The following is an 18,002-nucleotide window of genomic DNA, read 5'->3' on the forward strand; positions in this document are numbered from 1 at the left end:
TGTTAAAAGAACCGCACATGAAACCTTCAAATTACCCAATGGGTATTGTTAAAAAAGTAAAATTAAATGACTTGGATGAAGTAACTGACATAGCTGTGTTTAAGGGAGCTTCTCGTGAAACTGTAAGACGGCATGTTACTTCAGTAATACTTCTCTTAAGCCCTGTGACTAATGACAGTGAAGAAAAGGCAGATATTAAAGAGGACAGTAGTACACACCAAAGAAAAAAGAGAGAGGCTGCTGTCATTAGTGAGGCAAGAACAAGAGATATGTTGAGAAATTAGTATGTAGTATATATTTGGGTGTTGGTAATTTTTATTTTTTTCTCCTTAGAATGTTACTTAATTTTGTAACATTACCTTTACCAATCGAATTTTGACTAAATTCGAATCCCCCCTTTGGAGTGTTGAAGAATTATTTTATATACTAATTCTGTAGAAAATTTATAAAATTGTGTATATGTATATTTCTTTATGTTCATATTTGTTTCATCCTTGAAACCCCCCTTTTGCCATACAAAGCAAAATCAAAAAGAAATACTGGGAGTTTCAAGGATAATATGCTCAGTCCATAGATGGCTCTGCTGGCTGTATTTTAATATTTGCAGTTCCTGATTCCATCATCCTTGGGAAAAAATTTTCACCTACTGGTAATGAGGGAAGTGTGAGGAGGCAGATGGGTGATATATTGGCCACATTGGACATATTGGATATTGGATAATATTTTCTTCGAGTGTAGAAGTGCTATGAAGATGGAGTAGCACTTCAATTTAAAGCCACCTCTCCTGCAATTGCTTACCACGAGTGCTACCATGAAGAGTGTAATATCAAGATGTCTGAATACATAGTTCTCAACAATGGGATCTTCTGCTGCTCTTCAATTTACATTGGGATTTTAAGGATAAGGCCTACCAACCCCGTAAGTTTCCTATGATTTTGTGGCATATGGTTCAACTTTGGTTAGGGGGTTATAATATTTGAAATGAATATTAATTATTCAAGTCTTCAACCCTAATTATAAATTTTCTATGGATTTTAAGCTCATTATAAAATTACTAGTGTTATTTCTAGCTTAATTTCAAATCATTGTTTTGTGCATAGAATAGCCTAGTGGGTGTTCAAATTTGCTTAAATCGATATACCGTGTCAGATTCTATTTTCCTGAGTTTGTTTTTTCATATGTAATTTAATATTACTTAACTTAGGATTTTAGTGAGCCTAATTTTTTCATTTGTTACTAGGTTAGGTTACTTGTGCTTGCTGGAAGGTAGCCTAGTATCGTCGGCTTCAGTTATCTTCCTGGTCTTGGCAAATTTATTAGGTACCTAGTTCAGTTGTATGTAATGTTGTATTGGTATATTTGTACTTGATGTTGATATATTGTATATTATTCATTATTGTTTATAAAGTGAATTTAGATGAATTTTACATTAGGTTTTTGATGGATATTTTTTCGTGATTTGCAGAATCCATAGTTTTCAAAAACAGCCAAGAGTTGAGTGGGTTCTACCACAGGCAGTCACTAGTGATTGAGGATTCCACTTCAGCCATCAGAGTTCCATTGCTTTGCCATATTTAATATTTATTCAATATAAATAAAGAATCTAATAATTTTAATTTTAAAGTTTCTTTATCCAATATTGACATTAAAGTTATTGTTACTCTGCTCTCGCTGCTCTTGTTATAAATTTACATTCTGTTTAAGTTTTTGAAATGACCTCCTTCGGCTCTGTCTCCTCCTTTGAAGCTGGTTCCTTCATCAGCCGGACATAACAGTCCGGATATGATGCCTTGCTGGGCCAGAATTCCACCTCCTCCAGGGGAACTGAGCCCAGCTTATCCGAGATGACGATCTTTTCAGTCGTCATCGGCATGTGCTCAGCATACCTCCATGGGTTAGCATCTGAGCACAAGGGAAGGTCTTTCACATTGAGCTTTTTCTGGGGCCCATGTGATTCTGCAAGGCACTGCATCCGCAGTTCCATTGCAGCCGCCTTCTCCTGATTCTCCTTCTGCATTTGTTGGATCATTCCAACAATAGAAGAGAGGGCCTCTCCCAGCTCTACTGGGAGACCGGCCGATGTTGAGGGAATAGGCTCCGGAATCTGAACCGGAGTAGCCGACACCTCGTCGACCTCTTCCTCTACAGCGTCTGGGGCTTGAACTTCATCCTGGGCTTCTGCCAGGAGGTCTTCCTCCAGACGCTCGTCCACATCAGACATCCTGTCATGTAACTGGATGCCTTGCATCGCGACTGCGACTTCAGCATCCACCTGGATCTGAACTTGGGGGATCTCCTCTTGAGGCTGGGGAATCACTGCATCAGCTGATGCCTTAGGGAAAAGATACGCCCTCATCTTCTCACTTGGAAGATAAGGGCCAGAGGTGTTCTTTTGGAAGCCCCTTACCCAGGTACAAAGCTTTCCCCTTGCTATATCCCTTGATTCCACCGTCCTAGGGGAATCAAAGGCCTCAGTAATCAGGTTAGTGCACACAGTACATACCTGAGAGTCCCAATACCGGAGATCATCCTTGGAGACAGCGCATGCTGCGTGTCTCCTACAAAACTCATGTCCGCAGAGGTTCTTGCTGCGGACGTTGCAGAAAGCACTTCCGCACTTCGGAGGGTCCTTCTGTAAAGAGAAGAAATTTCCATGAGTATCAAGTGAACTATGTATCACTGGATATGCATTGTATAGCATAACAATTCAGAAAGGAAAGACACACACTTGTGTTTCCCTCACAACCCAATGCTGCAGCCTTCCAGATAATAAAATCAAATGGTTAATCTCTTCTAGAGTAACCAATGCAAAGTTTCCAGAGGAAACAGGTGGAGCTCACACCTAATCAATGATTTTAAAATTCTGGACAATAGACAGGAAAGAACTCACTTTCCTATCTGTAGGGCAACAGCAAAGGACTGTGCAAGAAAACACAAAAGTGTTAGAACACAGTGCTGTACCAAAACCCATACCATAGTTTTCTTCTTACTGTATATGTTATACTGAAGAATACTAGTACAGTAAAGGAGGATACGTGCCGGCCGGCGACACACCATAACTAGCTTTAAAGTATACTACTTAACAGCTATAAGGCGGCAGAACTCTGGTTCAAATGCATGTGCCGGCCGGCAGCAACTGCCGCCCGGCAACAGCCAATGTCGGCCGGCAATAGCTGCCGGCTGGCAACTACACAAGGTAGTACCCAGCTGCCGGCCACACTCTTGGTGACCGGCAGACAAGGGCTGACATTAGCCGGCCGGCAAAGGTACAGGACCGATGCCAGCCGGCAGCAAAAGAACCAGAGGACTACACCTGCCCGGCTGCCGGCCTATGAGGCCGGCAGCCGGGTCGGGTACAGCACTAGAAGAAAAATAGAATGGATGCCGGGATAAGAGTGTACACTACCTCCAAGCCCGGCAATCTGAAAGAGTGCATGTAAGGAAGGGGAGAATCTAATTCAGGCTTCCTGACCAATGCCGTCTGGCTCTACAGGCAGGCATGGATGAGAGACCAAGGGAGGTCCGGACAACCCTCAAAATATAAGACCCTTGCCGGCCGACAGCTCTGCCGGCCGGCAAGGGGCTGAGTCAATTCCACATCCTAACCTATACTAGGTCCAGATGTAGAACGACGTACAGTACTGTAATGGCTAGGCCAATACGGAGATAGAGGGGGAAGGGACAAAGAGGGTCCTACCAACCTTGCTTTAGTGACGGATCACCCGCAGCCAAGAAACTTATCTTAGCCTAAGGGAGATCCAAGGGGGGAGGCCAGCAATACTTGCCAGCTCCCAGAGCACCAAAGCAAGGAAGGTGTTGCCACTCCCAGGGAAAGAAACTTATCCTCCCCCGAGAACAGCAACAAGGACTAGTCTGGTAGATTACAAAAGAAGGAATCATATCCACAGAAACCTTCGGTAGTGACCTAAAGAGGCTAAGCCACCTTTTTCTGTGTCAGGCCAGCGAGGGAGACTCTACCCCAAGCCAGACAAGCACAGACTCAGACTAAAAACTCTGTTGTTCTGTCCCTCTTTGAACCAGACTTACTGGAACAGGAAGGTACAGTAACACCCCAGTATAGTTTTATCGAAAATTAATTCGGAAAAAACCACTTAGGGATAAGCCCAAGGCTTAACCAGAGGGAAAGGGATTGCATACCTTCTCCGAAGAAAAGAAAGCAACCGGGGAGTATGAGAAAGTATACTAAGGCTCCATAAGCAACTTAGCCTAGGCACTAAGAGAATCGATTACCTAAATCACCGAAACTCAGTCGTATACTATCTTGGAAATATTCAACACAATCTAAAATGTATAAAACATAGCCTAAAGCTTCAATAAAATTTTATTACACTCGGAAAAACCAAAATCATGCATGAAGTACTAGGACCAAACGACTAGGCTACATGGCCTAGCGTAGGCCAGAATGGCGAATACTTCGCCAAAATAATACTAAGCACGAAAGGAAATCCTATGTAATGCTAAATAGCTAAAATTTATTAACCCTGGATAGGTACGCTCCTCGGACACCCCTTTAAGGGTATACTCGGACGCGCGCGACCCCGATGCCAAAAAAAATTCTTGAAAACTCAGTTTTTGCAGTAACCTCCTTTTTTCTTTTGCCAAAAAAACTTCAATGAATGCTTAAAACAACTGTAAAGATAAATACTACTCATCTGCAGAAAAACTATTTATTATAAATATTTTAAAAAATTAAGTAGAAAAAAAATGACCTTACATAAAAATTCATAAAAAAAAGTTTATACATATATACAAAAATCCTTTTAGGAATTGATTCTTGAATGTTTAGGACACATCTTGATGTATTTTGGATGAAGTCAGACCCATGGAGGTGAAGATCTGAAATGAGAAAAAAAGGGTAACTTTTTTTGGCCAGAAAAATTTGTCCAAATTTCATGAATTTTTTTGGGTACCCAAATGAAATAGGAAGGGGCTAATTTTTATAGGGAATAAACATATGTTATCCTAAAATAGAAATATGTAAAAGAATCTTCATTATTTTGTAAATTACATTTATATCAGGGGCCATATCTAAAGGTAATTTTTTGAGTACTTAGAAATTTCGTAAAAAAATTCATATATTTAATATATAATATGATATTTATGGAGGTACAAATATACCAAAATATCACAAATTCTATAGGGAACAAGAATATATATAGATAGGGCATCTTACGCTTCGGATATGTCCACAAAATGGCCGCCAATCACACTGACTCAGACTCCCTAATCTGCCACTTGAAATGTAGGAAGGGTATGTCAATTTCAAGGTGTTATTTACTAATCTAATTATTCTTGGATATGCATAAAAATTGTATGGTGGGTTGCTGGATAATTGTCGATTATTTTACGACTATAAAATTAAAATTCTGACCCAATAAAATTTTTTTGAAGGGAAATAAAATCGAAAAAAAAATGTAAAACTTTATAATATTTTAGCTAAAAAAATTTGATGATGTTCAATCAAAAAAGAAGTAAACAAAATTTTCCGACAAATAAACATCTAGATGAATCATTACTCTGTGATAGTTCCTTAGTACGTAGTAAGTTTGAAAGAAATGGGAAAAACGAAAAAATGGCAATCACAGGAATATCGAACACATACCTATATATACGCTATATCTGGCTAAAAAAAAGATAGGCATGGGTAGCCAGATCATCTAGAAACACTTTCCAACACTATAAAAATATAAGTTTTGCGACACTTCTTGCCAATTCCTTACGGTAACATGACTAAGCAAAAAAATGCAAAACAAATAAAAAGGGGCACTCGCGGAAAAATGCCAAACATTCTAATATACGGCATTTCAGAAAAAAAAAAATTTCACCCACGTACTAGGCAAACCATCAAGGCACATTTTCCGACAAATAAACATATAAATGAATCATTACTCTGTGATAGTTCCTTAGTACGTAGTAATTTTGAAAGAAATGGGAAAAAACGAAAAAATGGCAATCACAGGAAAATCGAACACATACCTATATATACGCCATATCTGGCTAAAAAAAAGATAGGCATGGGTAGCCAGATCATCTAGAAACACTTTCCAACACTATAAAATTATAAGTTTTGCGACACTACTTGCCAATTCCTTACGGTAACATGACTAAGCAAAAAAATGCAAAACAAATAAAAAGGGGCACTCGCGGAAAAATGTCTAACATTCTAATATACGGCATTTCAGAAAAAAAAAATTCAGCCACGTGCTAGGCAAACCATCAAGGCACATTTTCCGACAAATAAACATATAAATGAATCATTACTCTGTGATAGTTCCTTAGTACGTAGTAATTTTGAAAGAAATGGGAAAAAACGAAAAAATGGCAATCACAGGAAAATCGAACACATACCTATATATACGCCATATCTGGCTAAAAAAAAAGATAGGCATGGGTAGCCAGATCATCTAGAAACACTTTCCAACACTATAAAATTATAAGTTATGCGACACTACTTGCCAATTCCTTACGGTAACATGACTAAGCAAAAAAATGCAAAACAAATAAAAAGGGGCATTCGCGGAAAAATGGACATTCTAATATACGGCATTTCAGAAAAAAAAAAATTTCAGCCACGTGCTAGGCAAACCATCAATGCACATTTTCCGACAAATAAACATATAAATGAATCATTACTCTGTGATAGTTCCTTAGTACGTAGTAATTTTGAAAGAAATGGGTAAAAACGAAAAAATGGAAATCACAGGAAAATCGAACACATACCTATATATACGCCATATCTGGCTAAAAAAAAAAGATAGGCATGGGTAGCCAGATCATCTAGAAACACTTTCCAACACTATAAAAATATAAGTTTTGCGACACTTCTTGCCAATTCCTTACGGTAACATGACTAAGTAAAAAAATGCAAAACAAATAAAAAGTGGCACTCGCGGAAAAATGGCCAACATTTTATTATACGCATTTCAGAAAAAAAAATTTCAGCCACGTGCTAGGTAAACCATCAAGGCGTATTTTCCGACAAATAAACATCTAAATGAATCATTACTCTGTGATAGTTCCTTAGTACGTAGTAATTTTGAAAGAAATGGGAAAAAACGAAAAAATGGCAATCACAGGATAATCGAACACATACCTATATATACGCTATATCTGGCAAAAAAAAAGATAGGCATGGGTAGCCAGATCATCTAGAAACTCTTTCCAACACTTTAATATATATGTTTTGCGACACTACTTGCCAATTCCTTACGGTAACATGACTAAGCAAAAAAGTGCAAAACAAATAAAAAGGGGCACTCGCGGAAAAATGCCCAACATTCTAATATACGGCATCTCAGATAAAAAAAAAAGACATGCACGTGTTAGCCCAACCATCAAGGCACACTTTCTAACACATAAACATGAAAAAAAAAATCAATAATATACGGCAATTCCTTACTACGTAGTAAATTTTTACAAATATTGAAAAAAAAACAGAAATTGGCAACCGCAGTTAAATACCCCATATACCAATAACTACGTCGTATCTGACAAAAACAAAGTCACGCATGGGAAGCCAGATCATCTAGAAACACTTTCCAACACTATAAAAATATAAGTTTTGCGATACTACTTGCCAATTCCTTAGGGTAACATGACTAAGCAAAAAAATGCAAAACAAATAAAAAGGGAAACTCGCGGAAAAATGCCCAACATTCTAATATACGGCATCTCAGATAAAAAAAAAGACATGCACGTGTTAGCCCAACCATCAAAGTACACTTTCTAACACATAAACATGAAAAAAAAATCAATAATATACGGCAATTCCTTACTACGTAGTAAATTTTTACAAATATTGAAAAAAAACAGAAATTGGCAACTGCAGTTAAATACCCCATATACCAATAACTACGTCGTATCTGACAAAAAACGGATTTTGAGCGAAGCGAAAAATCTATTTTTGGGTAAGATAGCCATGTCGTCCTGATGGAAGTTCCTTAAAGGCAGCTTCCTAGGGTATATTACAACTACAGCGATATTCCCAGAGAATTTACCTTCAGGTACCCAGAATTCTAACTCCTGGAGCGAGTATCCCTAAAAAAGACCTTAGGGATATCGTAAATATCAGTGGACGTATTCTTGACACGCCTCATAGCAATCTATACCCCGAATAGAGTTAACACTTCGTAGGGGTAAAATGGCAAGAAAACGAAAACGATAAGAAAGGGGGGAGCCGGTCATAAGGCATCCCTCCTCCCCGTTTCGAAAGCGTGCCCTGCGCCGCTCACGGCGCCATCTGTATTCCTTGTAGCGATACACGAGGTGCTACAGATACTGTATGTAGGGAGGGGTCCTACTATCCTTTTCACTCATATTTATTTTGAAAAGGAGCAGGGCGGGTCCATCAGGACGACATGGCTATCTTACCCAAAAATAGATTTTTCGCTTCGCTCAAAATCCGTTTTTTGGGCTCAAGCCATGTCGTCCTGATGGAAGTATACCAGAGCATTACTGTATCTGTGGATTCTCAATACGTGCCGTACTCCACAAGAATGTTTCTTAGTCAACTCGACTGACAGACCTAAGATGTTACCGTTATACATCTTTTCACTAATCATAAGCCATGAGAGTGCTTCCTGCCCCCTACAGGGAGGAGTCCTACTAGACTCTAGAAACGAACGAAGAGTACATATACCTATGTATGAATCACTCGCTAGCCAGTACCATATAGTGGTCTCACTCTATATGAAGCGAAGTCTTACGGGACTACCGTATCCAAAAGAAAAAGTCCCGACCAGCCCCCTGGTCGAAGTAAAAATAGACAAAAGGTTATATCTGCGTAGGATTAAACTTGCTGCTACCACCGTCCTCAGAAAGGGGTGGAGTCCTTATTGCTAAGGAAAGTATAAACCAGTATAATCCAGGCTTTGCATTAAGGAATAGGCTATTATAGATATCCCCGATTAATATACATAGGCTAAATGCTCAAAAAAAAAAACAATATGAAATCAAAAAATTTAGGTGAAGGAGACGCAAGGTTCCCGAGAACAAGTTTATTGAGAAACAATAAATAGATATGGTCACCATAAATATGTACATATGCTAGGTGGATGACCAACAATTTTCACAAGTACTGTAGTGCATGGATGAATGATTATCTGAAAGAAAACATATGTGTCACATACACATACCCCGGTAACACACTTAACGTCCATGTTACTACTTTGCTGACAATAGCGTTGGCAAACGCTTGGCACCCTGTCTGTACTTATGTTACCATCACCATCACGTTGGAACAGTCACTGTGGGCTCTGAGAGCCTACACTACCAGTTATATCAACATATATAACTAACTATTCACCCAAGAATCCAAGTCCCAAATGATTCCGCTGTTCCTCGCAGAGTTAAACAGCAGGGTTAACGACGCAACCAACTGCTACCACAGACCTCTTTAGCTGCTCCACTTGCTTAGCATAGTGGCGAAAGAATACCCTGGAAGACTTCCAGCCAGTGTATGAACGAAGGTGTTCAAAATCCATAAAATTAAAGAAGTTTAAAGATGAAGCAACTTTCCTCGGATCATGACCTGCGGGTGAACTGTCAGGATCCGCTCTGCGAATAAAATATGTAATTTTCGCCCTAAGTTGATTTAAAGATAAATTCGAGCCCGATGTTTCTCCTCTGAATAGTTGGCCCCCATGGAAGTCTGAAGTTCTACGAAGATAGACCTTAAGGCATTCTACGGGACATAGAGATGCATCTTCTTTCAGAGGGCAGATTCTCCAGGGACCCCACCTGTTGGTGGGCAACTCGTTCTTAGCGAGAAACGTAGGGTCCGGAAACAGGTTCAGTTCTCCCCCATCCAGGAACTGAACTCGGCCCTCCTCTCTCGAGAGGGCCACAATCTCACTAACTCTGGCCCCAGAAGCAAGGGCAAAAAGGAAGATCACTTTTTGAGTCAGGTCCTTCAACGCACATTCCTCATTATCTAGTAATGAGGCAAAATGAAGGACTTTGTCTAATGACCATGAAATAGGCTTTGGAGGAGCTGATGGTCTAAGCCTAGCACAGGCCTTTGGGATCTTATTAAACATTTCGTTAGCGAGGTCTACCTGGAAGGCATATAGAATGGGTCTTGTTAGAGCTGACTTACATGTAGAAATTGTGTTCGCCGCCAGCCCCTGTCCGTGGAGGTGAATGAAGAAGGATAGGCAGAACTCCGTAGAGATCTCGTGCGGGTTCTTATCTTTGACAAAGGCTACCCATTTCTTCCATGCAGATTCGTACTGCCTCCTAGTAGACTTACACTTGTATTCTTCCAGGAAGTCGATACTATCTTTCGAGATTCCGAAGCGCTTTCTCACCGCTAGGGAGAGAAAATCATGAGCTGCAGGGTTCAGGTCTTCTGTAATGAAGCGAAGACAGTCGACTTCTGGACTTGCTGGGACAGAACTGGGTCCGGGAGTGGTAGGAACTTCAGTCGTAGTTCCAGAGCCAGAGGGAACCATACACTGTTCGGCCACTTGTGGGCCACTATTGCTGCTACTCCCTTGAAGGATCTCAGTTTGTTGAGGACCCTCAACATCAGATTGTGAGGGGGAAACAGGTAGATCCTGGACCATCTGTTCCAATCGAGGGACATCGCATCTATTGCTTCTGCCGCGGGGTCCACATATGGGGACACATATTTCGGCAGCTTCTTGTTGTCCTTCGTCGCGAAGAGATCTATCTGCAGTTCTGGGACTTGACTCAAGATGAAAGAGAATGATCCTGCGTCTAGGGACCATTCTGTCTCTATCGGTGTTACCCTGGATAGAGCGTCCGCGGTCACATTCCGGACTCCTTGAAGGTGAACTGCTGACAGGTGCCACTTCTTCTTCTCCGCCAGTCGGAATATGGCTAACATCACCTGGTTGAGAGGTGGGGATCTCGATCCCCGCCGATTCAGACATTTCACAACCACCTCGCTGTCCAGTACCAACCTTACGTGGATCGAGTGACGTGGGGATACTTTCTTCAGGGTCAGAAGTACTGCCATAGCTTCTAGAAAGTTTATGTGAAAGGTCCCAAATAGCTTGGACCAGATTCCTTGCACTTTTTTCCGATGGGAGTGACCCCCCCACCCTACCTTTGAGGCGTCTGTGTGGATTGTCACTGACGGGGGGGGTGGCTGAAGAGGTAGAGACCTCTTTAGACGACTGGCTTGAGACCACGGTCTGAGAAGAGAACGTAGCCGAAGTGGGACCGGTCTCTTCACGTCCCTTCGCTCTTTCGATGCAAAGGTTCTCCATACTCCCGCTGCATCTTTTAGCTGTGCTCTTAGCACAGGGTCTGTTACTGATGCAAACTGAAGAGAGCCCAAAACCCTCTCTTGTTCGCGTCTTGATATCCTCTCGGAACCTAGAAGTCTCCTGACAGACCCTGCTATTTCCTTCCTCTTTGACATCGGGATGGAAAGACGGTGTGACACTAAATCCCAGTGAATTCCCAACCACTGGAACCTCTGAGCTGGAGAAAGACGAGACTTCTTTCTGTTGATCATGAAGCCTAGATATTCCAGGAACTGAATCACTTGTAAGGAAGCTTGCAAGCATTCTGCTCTGGATGCTGCCCACACCAACCAATCGTCCAGGTAGGCTACTACCTGGAACCCTTTTAGGCGTAACTGTTTGAGAGCTGCGCTCGCAAGCTTCGTAAAGATCCTTGGGGCTATGTTTAGTCCGAAGGGCATCGCCCTGAAAGCGTAAAGTTTTTGTTGTAGCTTGAATCCTAGGTAGGGGGAGAGACGACGACTTATTGGAACGTGCCAATATGCGTCTGACAAGTCGATGGAGACGGTATATGCCCTCTTGGGCAGTAAGGCCCTTATGTGTTGTAACGTTAACATCTTGAACTTGTGGTTCACTATGAACTTGTTGAGTGGTGACAAGTCCAGAATGACTCTGAGTTTCCCCGAGTCTTTCTTGGGAACACAAAACAGCCTCCCTTGGAACTTGATGGACTTTACCCTCCTGATCACCTTTTTCTCCAACAGATCTTGGATGTACTCCTCCAAAACGGGGGTGGAGTGTTGGAAAAATTGAGGGCACTGGGGCGGAGTACTGTACCAACTCCAACCCAGTCCATTTTTGAGAAGGCTGTGGGCCCAGGGATCGAAGGTCCAGCGATCCCGGAAATACTGAAGTCTCCCACCTACCGGCGACACTTCACTTTGACTGTCCTGCAGTCTTGCCTCCCTGGCCGCGACCACCTCTGAATCCTCGTCCCCTAGAGGGGCGTCTTGATGACCCTCTAGCTGCTCCTCTGGGTCTTGCACGAAACGTGGTCGACTGTCCCTCGAACACGGGATTAAATGCAGGGGAAGCTGATGACATTGCTTGGGGAACCCATTGGAAGGTGGTCGGGGTCTGGGCTACCAGTTGTGGAACCGGAGGCAAAGCTGGCTGTTGCTGCTGTGGTCTTTGCTGTTTGAAGGACTTGGCTGGACGAGAGGAAAACCTTGACTTCTTCGCCTTTCCTTTCGGCTGAGGGCCCTCATCCGGAGAAGACTTCCTCTTAAGGGACAGGCCCCACTTCAGGAGAAGATTGCGGTTCTCAGTGGCAGCCTTGTCCACGATCTCTTTGACCACGTCCTTGGGAAAGAGATCTTTACCCCAGATGTTGGATGAAATTAGCCTCTTGGGTTCGTGCCTCACTGTGGCCGAGGCAAACACAAACTCCCTACAGGCTCTTCTTGCTTTAACAAAGCAATAGAGGTCCTTGGTTACTGTGGCCAGATGGATTTTGGCCATAACCATGAACATCTCTGGCATCTTGAGGTCGCTAGCCATCGTCTCCATGTTGGTCTGGAGAGACATCGAGGCTGCCAGGCGCTCCTTTGTGTCCAATTCCCTTCGTAGAAGGAATTCCGACAACTTGGGAAGGTTTTCGCCGAACTGCTGTCCTGCAATGTCGGCGTCCAACTTCCCAACCGAGAAAGTAAGGTGCACCTCCTTCCAGTCCTTGTTATCCATTGGCAATGCCAGCGATAGAGGTTTACATTCCTCCAAAGACGGGCACGGCTTGCCAGCTTCAACTGCCTTGATGACGGCCGCAAACCCTTTTTGCATAAAGGGGAAGGCCCTAGCCGGGGAGGATACAAAGGAGGGGTGTTTCTTGCTCAAGGCGGCAACCTTCGAGTTTGAGAACCCCCTCTCCTTTAAAGCAGCTGTCAAGGTGGCTTGAGCCTTGGAGTGATCTAGGATAATCACTTCCTTAGGTTCCGTCTCCTCCTTCGAAGCCGGCTCCTTCTTCAAACGGACATAGCAGTCCGGGTAGGCCCCTCTACTGGGCCAGAATTCCACCTCCTCAAGGGGAACTGAACCCAGTTTCTCCGACATGACGATCTTCCCAATCGTCATCGGCATGTGCTCGGCATATCTCCACGGGTTGGCATCCGAGCACAGAGGAAGGTCCTTAACGTTGAGCTTCTTTGGAGGTCCACGTGATGCTGTGATCTTCTGCATCTGGAGCTCCAAAGTAGCGGCCTTCTGATTATTCTCCCTCTGCATCTGTTGGATCATACCAACGATGGAAGAGAGAGCCTGTCCAAGCTCTGCTGGAAGAGCGGACGAGGTAGAGGGGATAGGTTCAGGGACCTGAACCGGCACGTCTGATGATACGGGAACCTCTTCCTCCACGGCAATAGGATCTCGATCCTGCTCCTCGCCCTCTGCGAGGAGATCCTGCTCCGCACGATCAGACAAGTCGGACATCTTGTCGTCCAACTGGATGTCCTGCAAGGCGTCAGCGACATCCTCCTCCACTGGGATCTGGATCAGAGGGATCTCCGGCCGAGGCTGGGGAACAACAGCATCAGGGGAAGCCTTGGGAAAAAGGTATGCCCTCATCTTCTCGTTAGGAAGATAAGGACCAGTGGTGTTTTTCTGAAAACCCCTTACCCATACACGAAGCCTCTCCCTCGCTGCATCTCTTGACTCCGCCGACCTAGGGGATTCAAAAGCCTCTGATAGCAGGTTAGTACATACAGCACATACCTGCGGATCCCAGTAACGATGTTCATCATTGGAGGCTGCACAAGCCGCGTGCCTCCTACACGAGGTATGTCCGCAAAAGTTCTTACTGCGGACATTGCAGAAGACACTATCACACTTCGGATGCTCCTCCTGTAAAAGAAGAAAAATTTCCATGAATATCAAGTGAATTTTAATTCACATGTAACAAATGAGTATTCAACAAAAGAATAAGGGAAAGACACCTACTTGTGAAACCCACACAAACACCTGTGGAAGCCCACCGGCCAAGTCACATAGTTAGTCTTTACTAGAATAACCAGAGAACGTATTTCCAAAGGAAATTAGGTGTAGCTCGCACCTAAGGTAAAATAATACCATACTGGCCAGGAATAAAAGAATTATCTTTTATCCTTGTAAGACGACACCAGGTGATTATACCAGTAACACAAGTAAGATAGAAAAGACAGTGTTGTAACCTACTACATCATGAACTCCCTTGGTTGAATATACCACCAAGAGAGGACTGATACAGTACCTGAGGGTGGTGTGCCAGCCGGCTATTGCCGCTCAGCACCCCCCCCCCCCTTTTGTTTTCGAAAGGTAGATCTCAAGTACACAACATCAGATCACCTTTATTGGGGAGAACTCCAGAACCCATGCCTGAACCGGCCGGCAGTGGTTGCCAGACCGTAGTCACCCGGTTTGCACTGAGTTGCCGGCCATCATATTTAGTGGCCGGCTGACTGGGCAGTGTCGCGGGCCGGCCGGCAGCAGTAAACAAACCCTGCCGGCTGGCCCCCACACGCTAGGCAGCGCTCGGCTGCCGGCCCCACTTGTAGCGGCCGGCAGATGAGCAATAGACCGGCCGGCAAAGGTATACACCCAACGCCGACCGACAGCAAGAGAACTGGAGAACACCCCTCCCCACCGACGGCCGGCCTGTAGGCCGGCAGACGGCAAGGACAACACATACTAAGACAAAAGAATGAGTGCCGGGTTAAGAGACTATAAGTCTCTGGGCCGAAAGGAAGGGGAAGACACTAAGTCAAGCTTCCTAACCGCTGCCTACTGAATTTTCAGACGGCAGCGATAGAGGGACCAAGAAAGGACCGGGCAGCACTCACAGTAATGGTCTCTGCCGGTCGGCACACTTTGCCGGCCGACAGGAGACCACGTCAGTTCCTCATCCCAACCTAGGCTAGGCAAGGATGCAGACGACTGACACAATGAACGGAAAAAGAGAAGGGAAGGACAGAGGGTCCTATCCAACCTTACCTTGGTTAAGGGTCATTCCCAACTAAGACAGTTCATTTCAGTTAGAGAAAGACCCGAGAGGGAGGCCGGCACTACTGGCTGCCTCCCACGAACCACGGCAAGGAAGGAATTGCCTTTCCAGAAAAGGGAACATATCCCGAGACCGGAACGGCAAGGACAGTCTGATGAGTCACCGAGTAAAGGGATCACTACTGGAACCCAACAAGGTGGACTAAGGGGGGAACCCTTAGTGCCCGAGTCAATCGGCAAGGGAGACTCTGCCCCATGCCAGACAAACCGGGCTCAGACTAAACACTGTTGTACTGTCACCCTCTGAACCAATACTGTTGGAACGGAAAAGTACAGTACTACTCCAGCATAGATATATTTGAAGATTAATTCAAATAAACCACTAGAGTTAAGCCTAAGGCTTAAACAGAGGGAAAGGGTTTGCCCCTTCCCCAAAGAGAAGGGAGCAAACGGGGAACAGATAATATTATAATGACCTAAGACAACCTAGCCTAGGCACTAAGAGAATCGATTACCTAATTCACCGAAACTCACATCAATACTATCTTGGAAGGAACTCGAAAAGGACTAATATGTATAACGTTGCCTAACGCTTAAAGCAATAATTTCACATTTGGAAGACTAATTATCATGCAGGAAGTATATAGGCCAACAACTAGCCTACGAAGACTAGTGTTGGTAGCCTTAGCAATTTCGCCAGGCACACTACTATCGCATCATAACAGAATTCCTAAATAAGCTAAGTAGCTAATATTTAAGCGCAAAGGGGGCTGGGAACGTCGCTCTTGCTAACAAATAAATCCTATTCTAGCGAGCGACAGCATCCATGATGCCTCCAGCAGGCAACAGCTCTTGTATCAAAGATAACTCTTTTAATAACTTTAATTTTAACCAAGAGCCTACATTTATACATAAAAGAAATAATACTCAACTTATCCGAGGCAGAAGAAGTTGGAGAAAGCATTATTAACGAGAAAATTCCAAGATTGGGTAGTAAACAGGGAAAATACACCGAGTCGTAGAGCTACGCAAAAAGGAATGCAGATGGCGCCGTGAGCGGCGCAGGGCACGCTTTCGAAACGGGGAGGAGGGATGCCTTATGACCGGCTCCCCCCTTTCTTATCGTTTTCGTTTTCTTGCCATTTTACCCCTACGAAGTGTTAACTCTATTCGGGGTATAGATTGCTATGAGGCGTGTCAAGAATACGTCCACTGATATTTACGATATCCCTAAGGTCTTTTTTAGGGATACTCGCTCCAGGAGTTAGAATTCTGGGTACCTGAAGGTAAATTCTCTGGGAATATCGCTGTAGTTGTAATATACCCTAGGAAGCTGCCTTTAAGGAACTTCCATCAGGACGACATGGCTTGAGCCCAAAAACAAAGTCACGCATGGGTAGCCAGATCATCTAGACACACTTTCCAACATTAAAAAAGCAAAAGTTTTACGACACTATTTGGCAATATCTTACGGAAAAATGACTTGGCACAAAAATGAAAAAAAAATGAAAAAGGGGCACTCGCGGTAAAATGATCCTCGTGGCGATGAACGACATTTTAACTAAAAAAAAAAAATCATGCACATGGTTGCCAAACAATCCACCAAGACTTTCCACAACTGATAACCTATACAAGTTGCACCATTCTACGACAATTTCATAATACGTAATAACTTTGATAATTATGCAAATTACCTTAGAAGGGTAAACTCGGTCGCGCTCGACCCCGACGTGTCTCAGAAATCGGGGAAGGAGTACAGCTACAGCAATGCACATCTGGACACTACTAGAGCGTGTAGGCGAGACACCTACTGCAGGTCGATCACCCACAAATTCAGTCACGGGGGTGAGTCACGTGAGAAAAACCTGTTTTTTTTTACGCTCGGGGTCGCGGACGACCCACCGTACCGTTCCAGGGTTAAAGCAAAACAACCGGGAATGTCGCTCTGACTAACTAAACTTATACCTAGCGAGCGACAGCGTCCATGATGCCTCCTGTAGGCAACGGCTCTTGTAACAAAGATTAATCCTATTAATCACTCAAAAATTTACCAAGAGCCTACATTTATACATAAAAGACATGGTACTCAACTTATCAGAGGCCGACGAAGACGGAGAAGCTATGAAAAGTAGAATAAATCCAAGATTTGCGAGAAACACAGGAAAAAACACCGAGTTGTTAAGCTACGCAAAAAGTAATACAGATGGCGCCAGGATTGGCGCCAGGCACGCATACGAATCGGATGTTAGGGAGCCTTGGGAGCGGCTCCCCCTTTTTCTTTCCCGAATTCGTTTCTTGCCAATCGCCTCCTACGAGACGAAATCTCTGTCCAGGATGCAGATTGCCATGTGGCGTGTCAAGAATACGTCCTCTGATATGTTGCGATATCCCTATCAGGAGGGATATTTGCTCCAGGAGTTAGAATTCTGGTACCTTAAGGTAAATTCTCTGGGAATATCGCCGTAGTTGTAATATACCCTAGGAAGCTACCCTATAGGAACTTCCATCAGGACGACATGGCTTGAGCCCAAAAATATGTATATAAGAATATATATATATATATATATATATATATATATATATATATATATATATATATATATATATATATATATATATATATATATATATATATATATATATATATATATATATATATATATATATATATATATATATATATATATATATATATATATATATATATATATATATATATATATATGTATGTATATATAA

This window comes from Palaemon carinicauda, chromosome 31, assembly GCF_036898095.1.
Source record: "Palaemon carinicauda isolate YSFRI2023 chromosome 31, ASM3689809v2, whole genome shotgun sequence".
NCBI classification, from domain to species: domain Eukaryota; kingdom Metazoa; phylum Arthropoda; class Malacostraca; order Decapoda; family Palaemonidae; genus Palaemon; species Palaemon carinicauda.